General features: G+C 39.9%; 1 pseudogene; it reads right to left on the bottom strand.

The window, feature by feature from the left end:
• LOC144310102 (18S ribosomal RNA) lies at positions 1-937 on the bottom strand (annotated as a pseudogene).
• Positions 938-6715: the final 5778 nt, after the last annotated feature.

Genomic DNA, 6715 nt, shown 5'->3' with positions numbered 1-6715 from the left:
TTCCGGTATGCTTACCTTGTTACGACTTGTCTCCTCTTGTGTCTTAGTTAAGTTAATATGGTTATGGTTGTGTCTTATTACTTGAGGAGGGTGACGGGCGGTGTGTGCGTGCTTCATGGCCCTATTCAATTAAGCTCTCTATTCTTAATTTACTACTAAATCCTCCTTCAGTTTTTAATTTCATAAAAACGTTCGTGGAATGTTCTTGGGTAGAAAATGTAGCCCATTTCTTCCCACCCCATAAGTTACACCTTGACCTAACTTTTTTATGTAAAATGATTGTGCTTACTATTCTACCTTTTGAGGGTTTGCTGAAGATGGCGGTATATAGACTGAATTAGCAAAGGGTGGTGAGGTTTATCGGGGTTTATCGATTATAGAACAGGCTCCTCTAGAGGGATATAAAGCACCGCCAAGTCCTTTGAGTTTTAAGCTATTGCTAGTAGTCCTCTGGCGAATTATTTTGTTGTAAAATTATCTATGTTTAGGGCTAAGCATAGTGGGGTATCTAATCCCAGTTTGGGTCTTAGCTATCGTGTAGTCAGATTATTATAAAGTCACTTTCGTGGTCTATTTTATGGTAACTGTAGCTTTTTACGGCTTAGTTAAGTTTTAACTTTAGTGCAAAGGTATCTTAAACACGCTTTACGCCGTGGGCCTATTAGTTTGGGTTAATCGTATGACCGCGGTGGCTGGCACGAAATTTACCAACCCTTTTTAGTATGGCTTAGTCAAACTTTCGTTTATGGCTTAATTTTTATCACTGCTGTATCCCGTGGGGGTGTGGCTTAGCAAGGTGTTATGAGCTACTTAAGAGTGTGCTTGATACCTGCTCCTTTAGATCACTGCTGATTTTAAGGGCATTCTCACTGGGGCGTGGAGACTTGCATGTGTAAGTCTACTAAGAACTAATAGGAAGGCTAGGACCAAACCTTTGTGTTTATGGAGTCGTGCGACTCATCTTGGCATTTTCAGTGCCTTGCTTTATTAATTAAGCTACATTAACTTATACTGAAATTGTAGTGTGTATAATAAATAAAATACATAGTAAATATGAGAGGAAAAAAAAAGGGGATGCTATCTATAGATAGACCACGAGATCGAATGCGTGTAAGACTGTTGTGTTAAGTTAACTAGAGTAGCAATACATTTGTATACAATTTAAATAAAGCTTGTGAGTATTGTATGCACTTAGTCCTGTTTTTGGGGTTTGGCAGGACATAAATAAGTGTATAATAGATGACATGAGTTTATGGGGGGTAAGGGGGGTTTGTATAAGTTAACTTAATGTCTTGCGCGTGTACGTACGTGTACACACGTGTACGTACGTGTACACACGTGTACGTACGTGTACACACGTGTACGTACGTGTACACACGTGTACGTACGTGTACACACGTGTACGTACGTGTACACACGTGTACGTACGTGTACACACGTGTACGTACGTGTACACACGTGTACGTACGTGTACACACGTGTACGTACGTGTACACACGTGTACGTACGTGTACACACGTGTACGTACGTGTACACACGTGTACGTACGTGTACACACGTGTACGTACGTGTACACACGTGTACGTACGTGTACACACGTGTACGTACGTGTACACACGTGTGTCCTAGAATTATATGTCCTGAAACCATTGACTGAATAGCACCTTGATTTTATGCGTGAGTTGATAAATGATAATGAATAAGTCCAGCTACAAGTTATTTGACTGCATTAGGGCCGCGACGGGCATATTCCCTGAGAGCAGAAGATAAGTTAGAGTTAGTGCCGTTGCGGTCATAGATGAGTGATAGCAGATTCCCCCCCTAAAAATAAAAGATACCAAATGCATGACACCACAGTTATGTGTGATCATGGGCTGATTAGTCACTAGTCCATCGAGATGTCCCATTTGCGAGAATTAGTAGGATTGGAATAAATAGAGTCATGGCCCTGAGGTAAGAACCAGATGCCAGGTATAGTTTCATGATAGTAACCCCCACATTAGCATGGGCCCGGAGCGAGAAGAGTGACATTACAGGCAAGGATTGATGGTTTCTCGAGGCATGGTGATTAAGCCCTTATTGGACTAAGTGATATGCATCTAGTTACTGTTGAGGATCAATGGGTTGTGGAATTGGACTAGACATGTCCTATGTAAAGATATAATATCATGTACATGCTTATATGCATGGGGCAAGCCATTAATGCACGACGTACATAGGGGAGGGAAAGAAGGATTTTTTGGAGATACTGACATAGCACAGTAGAGGTGGTCCAATATATGAATGTAGGGGGTGTCAGGGAATAGTTTAAGAAGAATTTCAGCTTTGGGTGCTGATGGTGGAGCAAGAGCTTCTTCCTTGAGTCTTAGGGAGGGCGACTACTCTCCATTTTTGGTTTACAAGACCAAGGTAATGATTATACTACAAAGACTCTTCATTTTAGAAGATTATTTTCGATAACGCTAATTGTTGGCATTAGAATCAATAGGATGGTGAAATATAGAATTGAGGCGACCTGTCCGATAATGATGAAAGGGTGTTCAACTGGCTGTCCTCCAATCCAAGTTAAAGTGAGAAGATCGGCGACTAAAAGTCAGAATAGGCATTGGCTGAGGGGTCGGAATATTATACTGCGTTGCTTAGATGTGTGGAGGAATGGAATGAATGCTAAAATTAGGATGGAGAATACTAGGGCGAGTACACCTCCTAATTTATTAGGGATAGATCGTAGGATGGCATAGGCGAATAGGAAGTATCATTCAGGTTTGATATGTGGAGGGGTGTTTAGGGGGTTTGCAGGGGTGTAGTTGTCTGGATCTCCTAATAGGTCTGGTGAAAATAAAACTAGTGATATTAAGACTAGGAGCAGGAGTAGGATTCCTAGGATATCTTTAATTGTGTAGTAGGGGTGAAACGGAATTTTGTCTGAGTCTGATGTGATTCCTGAGGGGTTGTTGGATCCGGTTTCGTGTAGAAATAGGAGGTGTACTATTGCTAGAGCTGCGATGATGAATGGAAAGATAAAATGAAATGCAAAGAATCGTGTTAAGGTTGCTTTGTCTACTGAGAAGCCACCTCAGATTCACTCTACTAAGTTGGTTCCGATATAGGGGATGGCGGAGAGAAGGTTAGTGATTACAGTTGCCCCTCAAAATGATATTTGTCCTCACGGCAGTACATAGCCTATGAATGCTGTGGCTATGGTTGCGAATAGTAGTACAATTCCAATGTTTCATGTTTCTATGAATACATAGGATCCATAGTATAGGCCTCGTCCCACATGTATGAATAGGCAGATGAAGAATATGGAAGCGCCATTTGCATGTATATAGCGGATAATTCAGCCGTAGTTAACGTCTCGACAGATGTGGGTGACCGATGAAAAAGCTGTGGCCGTGTCCGATGTGTAGTGTATAGCTAGAAATAAACCTGTTAGAATCTGTAGAATCAAGCATACTCCTAATAAGGACCCGAAATTCCATCAAGCAGAGATGTTAGATGGCGCTGGGAGGTCAATGAATGAATTGTTGACAATTTTGGCTAGTGGGTGGGTTTTTCGAATGTTGGTCATTAATGTTCTTATAGTTGAAATACAACGATGATTTTTCATGTCATTAGTCATGGTTAAATTCCATGTAGGAATAATGATAACATACATTGTATTTATTTTAAGTATCGTTTTTGTGATGAGTTTTGTGGGTTTTGCCACTAAACCATCTCCTATTTATGGTGGGCTTGTGCTAATTATTAGCGGTGGGATTGGTTGTGCGATTGTTCTGAATTTTGGGGGTTCTTTTTTAGGGCTGATAGTGTTTTTAATTTATTTGGGGGGTATATTAGTAGTATTTGGTTATACAACTGCTATGGCTACTGAGCAATACCCTGAGGTGTGAGTTTCAAATAAGGCTGTTCTAGCGGCTTTTATTACTGGTCTATTGTCTGAGTTGTTGACTGCTTGCTATATTTTGAAGGATGATGAGGTGGAGGTAGTATTAAAGTTTAATGGAATAGGGGATTGGGTAATTTATGATACGGGGGACTCTGGGTTTTTTAGTGAAGAGGCTATGGGTATTGCGGCTTTATATAGTTATGGAACCTGGTTGGTGATTGTTACAGGTTGGTCGCTGTTAACTGGTGTGTTGGTTATCATGGAAGTTACCCGTGGTAATTAAGGATTAGTAGGCTGAGAATTATAGTTAGTATGAACGATAGGAAATAGAGCTTGATGAGACCCTTTTGATTTGAAATAAGGGTAGAAGATTTTATTTGGAAATACGAGATTGATTTGGGTAGGATGTTTTCTAGTCAGATGGAGTCCAGAAGTATAGATGCTGATTTCTGGCTGATGGTTAAACTTGTTTTAGGTGTGAGGCGGTGCATAATGGTTGGATAATAGCCAAGGAGGGTGGAAAATTTAAAGTAATTAGATGGATAGTTAAATTTGAGTCCTTGTATGGTAAGGTTTAGTTCTAGTGCCAGGATGAAACCCAAGATAGTTACTGCAAGGGCTATCATTTTTAGATAATGAGGCATAGTTATCTGTGGGATGGTGGTGGGTGTGATGCTGTGGGAGATAATGTATCCTGCAAATACACTTCCGATAAGGAGTCGTTTAATAGAGTTAATTAGGAGAGGATTATTCTCGTTGATAAGGATTATAGGGGAGAAGCGGGGCTGGCCTAGTAGAGCGAAGAATATAATTCGGGTGCTGTAGGCAGCGGTTAGGGATGTGGCAACGAGTGTAATTAAGAGGGCTCAGGCGTTGGTATTCGACGTGTTAGCGGACTCGATGATCAGGTCTTTGGAGTAGAATCCTGTAAGGAAAGGTATGCCTGTTAATGCGAGGCTTCCGACAATCAGGGAAGTTGTGGTGAAGGGAAGGACTTTAAATAGGCCACCTATCTTTCGAATGTCTTGTTCATCGTTTAGGCTGTGGATAATTGACCCTGAACATATGAATAACATAGCTTTAAAAAATGCGTGAGTGCAGATGTGTAAGAAGGCTAGGTAAGGCTGGTTAATGCCAATTGTTACTATTATTAGGCCTAGTTGGCTTGAGGTAGAGAACGCTACAATTTTTTTGATATCGTTCTGTGTAAGAGCGCAGATTGCAGTAAATAGTGTAGTAATAGCCCCTAAGCATAAAGTGAGGGTTTGAATAGTTTGATTATGCTCTATTAGTGGATGAAAGCGGATAAGAAGAAATACTCCTGCTACAACTATTGTGCTTGAGTGAAGTAGGGCTGATACAGGAGTGGGGCCTTCTATGGCTGAGGGGAGTCAGGGATGTAAGCCGAATTGAGCAGATTTACCGGTAGCTGCTAATAGTAAGCCAAGTAGCGGCAAATTAAAATTATCGTTTGTTGTAATAAAGATTTGTTGAAGGTCTCATGTGTTTAAGTTCAATAGAAACCATGCTATGGTTATAATGAAGCCTACATCTCCAATACGGTTATAGAGGATAGCTTGTAGGGCAGCTGTATTTGCATCGGTTCGGCCGTATCATCATCCAATAAGTAAAAATGATATAATGCCAACTCCTTCTCAGCCAATGAATAGTTGGAATATGTTGTTTGCGGTGACTAAGACTATTATAGTAATAAGAAATAAGAGAAGATACTTGAAAAATCGGTTAATATAAGGATCGGAGTGTATATATCATATAGAAAACTCTATAATAGACCACGTGACAAAAAGGGCTACGGGCACAAAGATTATTGAGAAGTAGTCTAATTTAAAACTCATGGATAGTTTTATGGTCTGGATTGTTATTCAATGTCAGTTTGAAACAATTGTTTCCTGTCCTGAGTAGATGAATATTATTGTGGGAATTATGCTAATTATGAATGCGTAAGAAGTAGCGGTTTTTACATAGTATGGGTATAGCTTATTTTTGTAGAGTTTAGTAGAGGTTATAATGATGGGCAAAGTAAGAATGACTAGAGCTGTGATTATGCATGAAGTAAATATATTTATTACTTTTATTTGGAGTTGCACCAATTTTTTGGTTCCTAAGACCAATGGATTACTTCTATCCTATAAAAGTTGAAAAAGCCATGTTCTTATACATGGGAGCATGAGTTAGCAGTTCTTGCAGTACTTTTTCGGTAAGCAAAAAGGTTTGAGCTTTTATTATTAGATTCACAATCTAATGTTTTTGTTAAACTATGCTTACAGTAGATGGGACCGAGAATAATTTTAGGGTTAAGGGATAGGAGGAGTAGAGGCAGTAGATGCAAGGTTATTAGGGCATTTTCTCGTGTGAATGACGGTTTGATATTTTTGATATGGTGGGAATATTTACCACGCTGTGTGGTGATTAGTATATAAAGTGAGTATAGGGCAGTGATGGTGATGTTAATTCCTATTAGAATAATAGTAATGTTGGATCATGAGAATGAGGATATCACTACAAATAGTTCTCCGATAAGATTAATTGTTGGAGGAAGAGCCAGATTTGTGAGGCTTGCTAATAACCATCAGGCTGCTATCAGGGGAAGGAGGGTTTGAAGTCCTCGTGCGAGAATCATAGTACGGCTATGGATTCGTTCGTAATTGGAGTTGGCTAAGCAGAATAGCATCGAGGATGTTAAACCATGGGCAATTATTAGGGCTGTTGCACCTATATAACTTCATGGTGTTTGAATAAGAACCGCTACAATAACGAGTGCCATATGACTAACTGAGGAGTATGCAATTAGGGATTTTAGATCTG

The sequence above is a fragment of the Canis aureus genome, unplaced genomic scaffold, assembly GCF_053574225.1.
Source record: "Canis aureus isolate CA01 unplaced genomic scaffold, VMU_Caureus_v.1.0 ptg000407l_RagTag, whole genome shotgun sequence".
In the NCBI taxonomy this organism is placed as follows: Eukaryota; Metazoa; Chordata; class Mammalia; order Carnivora; family Canidae; genus Canis; species Canis aureus.
This window is presented reverse-complemented; position numbering and strand designations above follow the sequence as displayed.